The sequence below is a fragment of the Pinus tabuliformis genome, chromosome 1_2 (assembly GCF_031772625.1).
Source record: "Pinus tabuliformis cultivar Carrire ecotype Pingquan chromosome 1_2, CPIR1, whole genome shotgun sequence".
In the NCBI taxonomy this organism is placed as follows: Eukaryota; Viridiplantae; Streptophyta; class Pinopsida; order Pinales; family Pinaceae; genus Pinus; species Pinus tabuliformis.
The window spans coordinates 915,843,675-915,854,858 of record NC_142298.1 but is presented as its reverse complement, the minus strand read 5'-3'; the positions used below and the strand labels follow the sequence as shown (position 1 = coordinate 915,854,858).

Here is an 11,184-nt window from a genome sequence, read left to right as displayed (position 1 = left end):
AAAGGACTGGCAGGCCATCGCAGAGGGATGAGATGCCTCTGAATCCACAAATGACGTTACAACCTGTTGATGCCTCGAAAATCGCTGCAACAACATCGGGGATAACCACCCGGTCCGGACCTTAGTACAGCTCCTTTTCCGTTTGGAATAGTGGCTCCGACTGGTTTAACTAGGTCCAGTTACCTTCTCTCAATCTCCGATGACTTAAAATATGACTTTCATTCATCAATGGAGAAGAGACATCAGATCAGCTCTCTTGCTGATTAGGCAAGAAAGTGATCCTTAAGCTGATTTGGGGCTCAGCTAAGCCACGACTAAGTTATGACTTACAATTAGCGTAACTATTCTAACCTAACTGACTTTATAGTATTATGTTAATATTAATTGTTAATCCTAAATGACGCTATGATAATATTACACTATTGTTAATGTCTTTATGTTAAGTATTAAAATACTCCTATTTATCTCATATCTCAAAACTAAACCAATATATCCTATGTTATTATGCTAATTAACTAACTATACTATGTAAATAACTATACCTTATACTATAATATATTCCTAAATATCACTAATATAGTTATAATACTAATCATAAATATTTAATCTAGTTTATTATGAGATTATAATATATCTAAGATAAACTATAAAATGAATGTTAATAATGTTATTATTATTCTAAGAAAAATAATTAATAAAATTTTAGTTAACTTATACTACCATATTAAAGTTAAAACTATTCTAATTACCTTAAGTTAATATTATTTATTGAAAGTAAATGTTACAAATCACTGAGTAATTAGTATGTTAAGGCTATCTCTAAAAAGAAAAAGAAAAATGAATTCTAATGTTATTTGTTATTAATAAATGAATTAATATACACTATATTACATTAGTCTTTATGATTGATTTCTTTTTGTTTTGGATAAAGATTAAAATCAATCAAAAAGTTGACTAATATAAAAATTTGAATTTGTGAGAACCAAAATTGTTTGCCTTTCACTGAAAAGGAATTTATGTAGATTTCATTTACAAATATAAAATTAATCCTAAAACAAAAATCCTATCTCGGACTAAGATGGGATAGCCCTCTCTTAATCCGAGAGCAAATGAAATAAAAATAGGGGGAAAGACTGGTTTATGAGCGAATTCACCAAGTGATTTCCATTAATCAAAAGAAATAGTTCATATTAATTAATGGAATAAAAAGCAAAATACATTTGCGATTAAATGATAAATAGTTATCATTTATCTCATATATACTTCAATGAATTCATTACAGATCCCACCTCATTCTACCTTCTGGAGATAGCTCTCAGTAAAGCTTCAACAACATATCAAAATTGAACCAACAATAGTGTTAGATATCAACAAGAAATATCATTTAGAATAAAAATTGAAATCAATTATAAAGTTTTGACATAAATATAAAAATTTAGCATTCCGGTAATAGTACACGAGAATGAGAATTTATTTAAAACAATGCCAAAACTTCATACAAAATACGCAGTCTTTGAGAATTTCAGAACTATGATCTTACTGCCTGCAATAGTACAAAGCAATTAGTCATAGCCAACAAAACTCTCTTCAAATCCTTACAATCACCTCCTCTACGCAAAACAGAAGTGCATAAGTGTAGATTGAATGACAACAAAGAATCCCCTTGGCTGGAACGCAGCTTCCCTTGTGCGTAGATCTGAATCGCCCCTCCGCGCCATACAATAGTGCAATAGCCCAGATTGAAAATCTCTGTAGCGTGCCTGCGTCCCTCCTCCTTTATGCTGGATTAATGTTCTGTTTAAATAGATTCTGATGTACTTCGAGGTTCTTCTCCCTGTTACGAATTCTTCCAGCATTCACCTTCTTAGAGGTAGAGCGATATCTCCTCCAAATTCTTTGCGCAATTGTTACATATTTGGGGTCTGGCGAAAATTCTTCTAAAAACTTCTTGGGCTTCCCATAATAAAAACTTGTTTTGAAATTACCTATGCCTCATTCCAGTCTTGAAACTTGGAATGTTTCAATGTTTTACCCAATTGCCGAGTGGTAAGCTTGAAATCTTTTCCAATTTTGGATACGACAAATCTTGGTAGTTACGATTGAATTAATTCCTTCATGATCGCTTTTGACTAATCACAAAATGTTCCACAATTACCTGCAATCAGAACAAACCATTATGAAATGTATTGAAATCAGAATAAAATAAAAATGCATGTTTTGTTTTCTTTTTTTTGGAAAGCGGTACTTCTGATCTAAAATTTTCAGTTATTGGGCAGCGTTGATTTTGATGAATTCAACGCAAATATGAGGAAAGATAAATGCGATTGAGATTTTATTTCATTATCCATGCGTTAATTTTAATTTCAATTCCATTATTGAGTATCGGCTAACACTGATTTGATTGTATTGATTCGCAGGAGAAGTTTCTTGTTTTGAGGCGAATTTCCGGCCTTGATTGTGTTGGATTTATTAGTTACATTGTCAAGAGTGCTGGGATATTCGCATTAATGGCCAAGCCACATGGTGAAATAATCAAATATTTCTAAATCTGTCACGCGGATGCATTAGATTTAACCTTCCTTCAAAGAGTAAAGGTCTAAATATTGATTATCTTAGCGTGTTGACCGGGATCCTTGTACCTGCAAATGAGCGGAAAATCAAACAAAAATTGCGTTTAACATAATTGTGATAAGCTTGCTATCATTACGTTGATGGTCGATTTTGCAGGGATTATGAAATTAAATGAGAATTGAAGCTGGCATATATTTTCCCGCGATAGAGGGTAACCAAAACCATAAGTGTGTGAATATTGATCTGGCACGGAATTTTGCAAATTCGGCGCTCAACTATGCAGTGAGGTTTGTTGATGTGAAAGTCAAAGCTTAAATCAAGCATTAATTATGTAAACAAAAACGTTTTTTGTTTTCCTTTGGAATGTGCTCGGTCATGAGACGTTTGAATTGAATTTATATTTGGGATCTTTAAATAATAATACAAAAGTTTTTTAATATTACAATGTTAAATGTTTAGTCTTACACTATAATGGTTTTCACAATGTTATTTTATTTTGTTTTTGTTTTAATTGTTAATGTGGAATGTTTAAAATAAAGAAAAATATAATTAATCTCATGTTTTTACAACTTATTAAAGTTATGAAATTATATTTATTTATGTACGAAAATGGAAAAGATGATAGATTAATTATTTACTCCTTTATTTATGGATATGTCAAACCAAGTGAAGGAGATAAACAATTGATGTGGAATGTGAAATGATGCGCTAAGTCATGTGGAAGAAATGCCAACTAGTGCGATCAAATGCCAAATGCGAGGTGATGTGACAATCAAATGTTCCTCTTTGTGTTTAATTGATCAATGTGAAAATCTTTCCATGCATGCGAAAGAAAGCAAGGGGGTGCCAAAACATACGATCAAAACCATGAGGCAAGTGATAAAGTTTCAAGAAGTCAAGAATTCTTTCAAAACACCAATAAGGAAGGGAGTTGGAAAATGAAGGATCCCTAAAATTAAACAAATACAAAAAATAAAAAGCCTTCAAATAAGTACATTTCACAATGACTAATCCGAATGAGGTCAAAACAAATTAATATAGATCAATAAGAACAAATTGAACCTGTTAGCGCTTGGAATTCACCTAGGCTGAGATAGACAAACTCTCAAGGCTACATCAAACCATTTCACCTCGTAGCTAGCCCTACGAGGTATGAGAAGGCTCTCTCGGGTCAGATTCGGTAGATCTTTCAATATGATAAGCTGACCAATTATGAATAAAGATTTTAGGCTAGTAAATTGATCTAAGGGGGTTTTTAATTAAATGACGGGGATTTTCCGGGCTGAATGGGCAAGATCACAGTTCGAACAGAGAAATATAATGACTACATAGATTATTAACTGAGGCAAGGTAGGCAAGCAATTTAACACCAAATCTAGATTTTTAAATGGGATGGCAAGACTGGTGAGGAGCTAAGGAGGGCAGACAATAACTCTGAATCCTCCTTAAACAGTAGAAAACATTGAACGCGAACAAACTTATAGGAGGAGCATATAATACTATGAATTCCTACCTAATCACTTCATTTGTTCAGCTTGAAATGGTCATGAAATGAAATGAAACATAACAGTTTACATATGAGACAAAGGGAAAACTTATGCTAAATTAACATACCACATGAATCTCAGCAAACAGAGCTGTGAAATTCCATTAAATATCTCTGCCAATGACTGTACAATGAAGCTCTGCTACGCTACAGCAGCTCTCAGCACTCAGAAAACTCTCCTCTTGACTAACTCTAACTCATTACAAATGAATTTGTTTTATAATAAATACAATGCTGCCCAAAACAGGGGCGCTGTTTTAACTAACATCACAAGAATGTTTCCTTTTTTTAATATATGAAACCAAACACAGCTGGGGGAAAACCAATCGACCCCAAGACCCGGCATTTGTTTTTATCATTATTAAACAAAATAAACTAAAAACAAAACCATCAGCGCTTCCTGAAGAGAGAATGGCGCTCTTTCCACTGAAATCTGTTGATGATTTGGCTAATTTCGAGGCAAATCTGGTGAATAGGTGGCATTACAGGTGTCCTTCCCTTTGCTAAAATTAAACATAGGCAATCGCATCTTTTTCTCTGCCACTTTGCACACTCTGGAAATTACAACCGCCCCCCCCAAATCTCTGGAAATACGTTGCCTTTCAGAATAAAGAAATCTGAAGAACAGTTTCAAATCAGATCTACTAATTTGCTGACACGTACATAAGTGATGCTCCTTGGCAGGTCCACAGAGCATAAATTTGCAGCGGCCACACCATTGATTGTATCTGAAAGACGTTGCTCCACCATATGCAATGGTCGACACATTCACACATCTCATCAAACACATATAAACCCACAACCACAACGAGTCCAAACGCAGACCTTTTAACGTAGAGTTTGCAGGGCGTCTAATGCAGAGATCCACAGGGGACTTAGGATGCTTCTCGCGCGAACAAGATCATAAAAAATGTGACTTACAATTCCTGAGATCTGTCATATAGATTTCCACTATGCATGCAACATTGTATTTAACTTCCAATAAAACACCATTGGTAACCGTAGCAAGTTGGTTAAGGTACTATGATAAAACCCAAGATCTAAGAATCGCTGTTAAACTATCATATAACGATGACATTACTACATTTGAATGGATTTCGAAAGGCATTCACCAATTTTTAACCGTCTGGTACAGAGAAATTCAATCTACTATCAGAGAGTATCTGCTTGGTTTGAAGTATTAAGGCATTAAGACTGCACCATCATTTCATTGCATCATCACTGTTCAATTTTTGCTATGTATAATCTTGATTTACTCCCCTCAAAGAGCCAAACAAAGTTTGAGACCTTTTGAAACTAGGTATGTCATCGATGCGCTTTGACTGATATTCATCCAATTCACTGCTATTCATATCAGCGGATTTGATCTGAAAGGAGCAAGTTTAACTGCGTCATCCTTCAAATGCTCTCTATCTGAATTATCTGATGTAACTGCCTTACCATTACAAACGTCTTTGTTGGAGGGTATGTCCATAGATTTGGCCAGTTTGTATGCTTCCACTGTGAGAACTTCCATATACTTGCACGGTCAGTTTTCTTCTTTCAGGACAGCCAAGTTTTATGTGATTATCAAAGAAGTAAATCAAGTCTTGTTTCGTCAATTTCCTCAATTCAGCAACCTCCATTTCTACCCTGTCAAACTTACGAGTTCCAAGCTCAATTTCACTTCAATAAAAGCTTGATTGTTCTTGCAAGTTTTTGTGTTTCTCGAGCTTATCATCAATCAAAGCATCCACGTTTGTCTTAAAATCATCATCTGACATAGCATGTAGTTTACTCTCAAACATTTTAAGAAATGCCTCCACTCTCAGATCAAGCTGTGCTGAGACCCATATATAATGAGACCATTCAGGGTTGAATCATATGAATTATACATACCTCAAACCATATGAACTTCAAAACAAATCAAACCACTATAATCATAGACGCAAGAGAGATCAGATCTTCTTGGTTAGCCTCATAGCCACCACCTGAAACCCGATCAAGATCTGGACCTGCAACATCTGAGATTTAAAATTCTTGCAAACCAACAATGCAAACCTGTTGTCGGCCATCTAATCGTGACACCTTTCATATGCGCGATTTGCAAAGCCACGATTAATCTGTGTTTCAACAACATATGCATGAGCATCACCATTAATACGCGCTTTCAAGTCCATTATTTCAGCCTGGAGCAATAGTGCTTCTTCCAATTTATCTAGGCCAATATTTTTTGTTGCAGATATTTCAACTACCTGAATATCACCCCCCATTTCCTCTAGTGCTAATCCTTCTGAGCAAAGTTGTATGCGTACTTTTTGAGGATCTGCATTTGGCTTGTCACATTTGTTGATTGCAACCACAACAGGCAAATTTGCTGCTTAAGCATGAGCCATGGCTTCACGAGTTTGAGGCATGCTACCATCATCAGCAGCTAACACAAGCACCACTATATCTGTAACTGCAGCTCCCCTTGCTCGCATGGCACTGAAGGCAGCATGACCAGGGGTGTCCAAAAAAGTAAGCGATGCTCCAGATGACATGTTCACAACAAAGGCCCCCTAGATGCACTTATCTATAGGTGTAAATAAAATACCAGCACCATTTACATCTTTAACAACATTCTCCAGGTACCAATCATAGATAATTGAAATCGTTGTGCCTGTGTTCTGTACAGGTTTCTCAAAAGTATGCAAACCATGTATAGGTCCAGAAAATGCCTCACACAACAACACCTCCCGTATACCATGCGTTAAATCCATACTTACATGCTGTATTCATGTGACGGTGAACCAATAACTCCATAACAGAAAGCCGCATGAAGGTCCCTATCAATCTTTTAAAATTATAATCAACCTTCTCTTGAGGTTGTTTAGTACACAATCCCTCAGGTACTCTCTTAAAACAAAGACATGGTTTAGAATACATATTGGTTCCATTTCATTCACCAATGAGCAGAGACTTGTCAACCTTTGTACTGCAGCCTCCAACATTTTAATGGTATTTCTATTTGTAGGTTCACTCTCCTTTCCTGGCAAAGGCAAATCTGAACTGCTCTTCATTGACTTGGTAAAGGTGCGGCAACTTTGGCTCCATGATTCATGCGAATAACTGGCTTGCTCTGGTAGGAGCCTAGATTCTAAGGAACCAAAACCACTTTCAGAATCCACTTCCAATCCCGGCCCATTTGAAGAACTCCTCAGGCACACTGACAGTGGCATTGTCTGGAAAACTGCTGCCATTTGAAGAGCTGTAGAGCTATAGAACATCATGACAAATTACATATTAATGATTTCTTCTTCAAAACAGGGTTTTGAAGAAGAATCAATCTCTGACATGAGATGGAGTCTAACATCGGCTCCATTTGGGATGGCAGCTGCAGCTTCCTGGAGGTGCCAAGAACCGCAGAACTTTGGGAGAGCAGACAGTGCCTCCACCCATTGGGCAATGGAGTCATCATCAACACCACTCTTGACTTATTTTCAAACTGAAACTGAACTCAAACAATCTTCAAGCAAACTAAAACAAGATGTTGCCCTTATGGCTGCTTATTTATGTACAAAATCTACTCTAATCTGCTGTACAAACAATAGATCAGGTAATGCTAAAATGCCAAATTAACCACTCGAGTAAACCTGGAAATGAAGCCGCTTGAGAATGCTGCCACGAAGTCACAGATGCAATTGCTGGCAGCCCTTCATGCAAATAATGTCCCTGGTCACAGAGAAGACAGCCTGATCTGTCAATCAAACTGAAAAATGTGTCCATGTATGCTGCAATAGGATCACGGACACCGGACTCTGTTGGCTGCCCCAACTCTGCAATGCATACTTCCAGCTGCACATTGTCAATGTATACCTCTATAGGCAAGTCTATGATTTCTTGTTTCGATGGAGGAAGGATTTCCAAAAACTTTTTAGGGTCTTGGAAATCATAAGAGTGGATCTGCTCATCTAACCATTGAATCTCCTTCTCGATTCTTTCAACAAGTAACTCACAGACGCTAGGATGATAATTTGGAGATTTCAAACATTGAAGGAAAAAACTTAAAACTTCTTCATTAATTTCAATATCCACTAAGCTTTCTCTAAATTCGTTTAGAGCTTCACACAGTGCAGGGTTTGCCACATACCCTACCATTGCATGAACATATCAACAGGCACTGGAATGTCTGGATCGAGTTGGAGTCGCCAGGTGAATGATTCAGCCTGCATAAGTGTCTGACTGTTGTCCACCATCAGCATCAGATCTGAATTTGATACATGTACTGGGGTAAAGTGTCAATGAAGCGCTACGTTCACAAGCTCACGGAGATTGACTGAAGCAGCGTTTATCTACTAACGCTGATGTAAAACAAGAGCGTTTTCGAAGGCTCCTGGCATAACTTCAGGCTTCGTCTAAGACTTATGAAACAAACACATCAATCCACAAACAAGTTTGTTCTCCCCAGTATGGTCGCCAATATGTTAGCGCTTGGAATTCACCTAGGCTGAGATAGACAAACTCTGAAGGCTACATCAAACCATTTCACCTCGTAGCTAGCCCTACGAGGTATGAGAAGGCTCTCTCGGGTCATATTCGGTAGATCTTTCAATATGATAAGCTGACCAATTATGAATAAAGATTTTAGGCTAGTAAATTGATCTAAGGGGGTTTTAATTAAATGACGGGGATTTTCCGGGCTGAATGGGCAAGATCACAGTTCGAACAGAGAAATATAATGACTACATAGATTATTAACTGAGGCAAGGTAGGCAAGCAATTTAACACCAAATCTAGATTTTTAAATGGGATGGCAAGACTGGTGAGGAGCTAAGGAGGGCAGACAATAACTCTGAATCCTCCTTAAACAGTAGAAAACATTGAACGCGAACAAACTTATAGGAGGAGCATATAATACTATGAATTCCTACCTAATCACTTCATTTGTTCAGCTTGAAATGGTCATGAAATGAAATGAAACATAACAGTTTACATATGAGACAAAGGGAAAACTTATGCTAAATTAACATACCACATGAATCTCAGCAAACAGAGCTGTGAAATTCCATTAAATATCTCTGCCAATGACTGTACAATGAAGCTCTGCTACGCTACAGCAGCTCTCAGCACTCAGAAAACTCTCCTCTTGACTAACTCTAACTCATTACAAATGAATTTGTTTTATAATAAATACAATGCTGCCCAAAACAGGGGCGCTGTTTTAATTAACATCACAAGAATGTTTCCTTTTTTTAATATATGAAACCAAACACAGCTGGGGGAAAACCAATCGACCCCAAGACCCGGCATTTGTTTTTATCATTATTAAACAAAATAAACTAAAAACAAAACCATCAGCGCTTCCTGAAGAGAGAATGGCGCTCTTTCCACTGAAATCTGTTGATGATTTGGCTAATTTCGAGGCAAATCTGGTGAATAGGTGGCATTACAGGTGTCCTTCCCTTTGCTAAAAATAAACATAGGCAATCGCATCTTTTTCTTTGCCACTTTGCACACTCTGGAAATTACAACCGCCCCCCCAAATCTCTGGAAATACGTTGCCTTTCAGAATAAAGAAATCTGAAGAACAGTTTCAAATCAGATCTACTAATTTGCTGACACGTACATAAGTGATGCTCCTTGGCAGGTCCACAGAGCAGAAATTTGCAGCGGCCACACCATTGATTGTATCTGAAAGACGTTGCTCCACCATATGCAATGGTCGACACATTCACACATCTCATGAAACACATATAAACCCACAACCACAACGAGTCCAAACGCAGATCTTTTAACGCAGAGTTTGCAGGGCGTCTAATGCAGAGATCCACAGGGGACTTAGGATGCTTCTCGCGCGAACAAGATCATAAAAAATGTGACTTACAATTCCTGAGATCTGTCATATAGATTTCCACTATGCATGCAACATTGTATTTAACTTTCCAATAAAACACCATTGGTAACCGTAGCAAGTTGGTTAAGGTACTATGATAAAACCCAAGATCTAAGAATCGCTGTTAAACTATCATATAACGATGACATTACTACATTTGAATGGATTTCGAAAGGCATTCACCAATTTTAACCGTCTGGTACAGAGAAATTCAATCTACTATCAGAGAGTATCTGCTTGGTTTGAAGTATTAAGGCATTAAGACTGCACCATCATTTCATTGCATCATCACTGTTCAATTTTTGCTATGTATAATCTTGATTTACTCCCCTCAAAGAGCCAAACAAAGTTTGAGACCTTTTGAAACTAGGTATGTCATCGATGCGCTTTGACTGATATTCATCCAATTCACTGCTATTCATATCAGCGGATTTGATCTGAAGGAGCAAGTTTAACTACGTCATCCTTCAAATGCTCTCTATCTGAATTATCTGATGTAACTGCCTTACCATTACAAACGTCTTTGTTGGAGGGTATGTCCATAGATTTGGCCAGTTTGTATGCTTCCACTGTGAGAACTTCCATATACTTGCACGGTCAGTTTTCTTCTTTCAGGACAACCAAGTTTTATGTGATTATCAAAGAAGTAAATCAAGTATTGTTTCGTCAATTTCCTCAATTCAGCAACCTCCATTTCTACCCTGTCAAACTTAAGAGTTCCAAGCTCAATTTCACTTCAATAAAAGCTTGATTGTTCTTGCAAGTTTTTGTGTTTCTCGAGCTTATCATCAATCAAAGTATCCACGTTTGTCTTAAAATCATCATCTGACATAGCATGTAGTTTACTCTCAAACATTTTAAGAAATGCCTCCACTCTCAGATCAAGCTGTGCTGAGACCCATATATAATGAGACCATTCAGGGTTGAATCATATGAATTATACATACCTCAAACCATATGAACTTCAAAACAAATCAAACCACTATAATCATAGACGCAAGAGAGATCAGATCTTCTTGGTCAGCCTCATAGCCACCACCTAAAACCCGATCAAGATCTGGACCTGCAACATCTGAGATTTAAAATTCTTGCAAACCAACAATGCAAACCTGTTGTCGGCCATCTAATCGTGACACCTTTCATATGCGCGATTTGCAAAGCCACGATTAATCCGTGTTTCAACAACATATGCATGAGCATCACCATTAATATG

At 37.0% G+C, this 11,184-nt stretch overlaps 2 pseudogenes; both read right to left on the bottom strand.

The window, feature by feature from the left end:
- Positions 1–5,108: 5,108 nt before the first annotated feature.
- Positions 5,109–5,943, bottom strand: LOC149208931 (insulin-degrading enzyme-like 1, peroxisomal; annotated as a pseudogene).
- Positions 5,944–10,276: 4,333 nt separating this feature from the next.
- Positions 10,277–10,866, bottom strand: LOC149208930 (insulin-degrading enzyme-like 1, peroxisomal; annotated as a pseudogene).
- Positions 10,867–11,184: the final 318 nt, after the last annotated feature.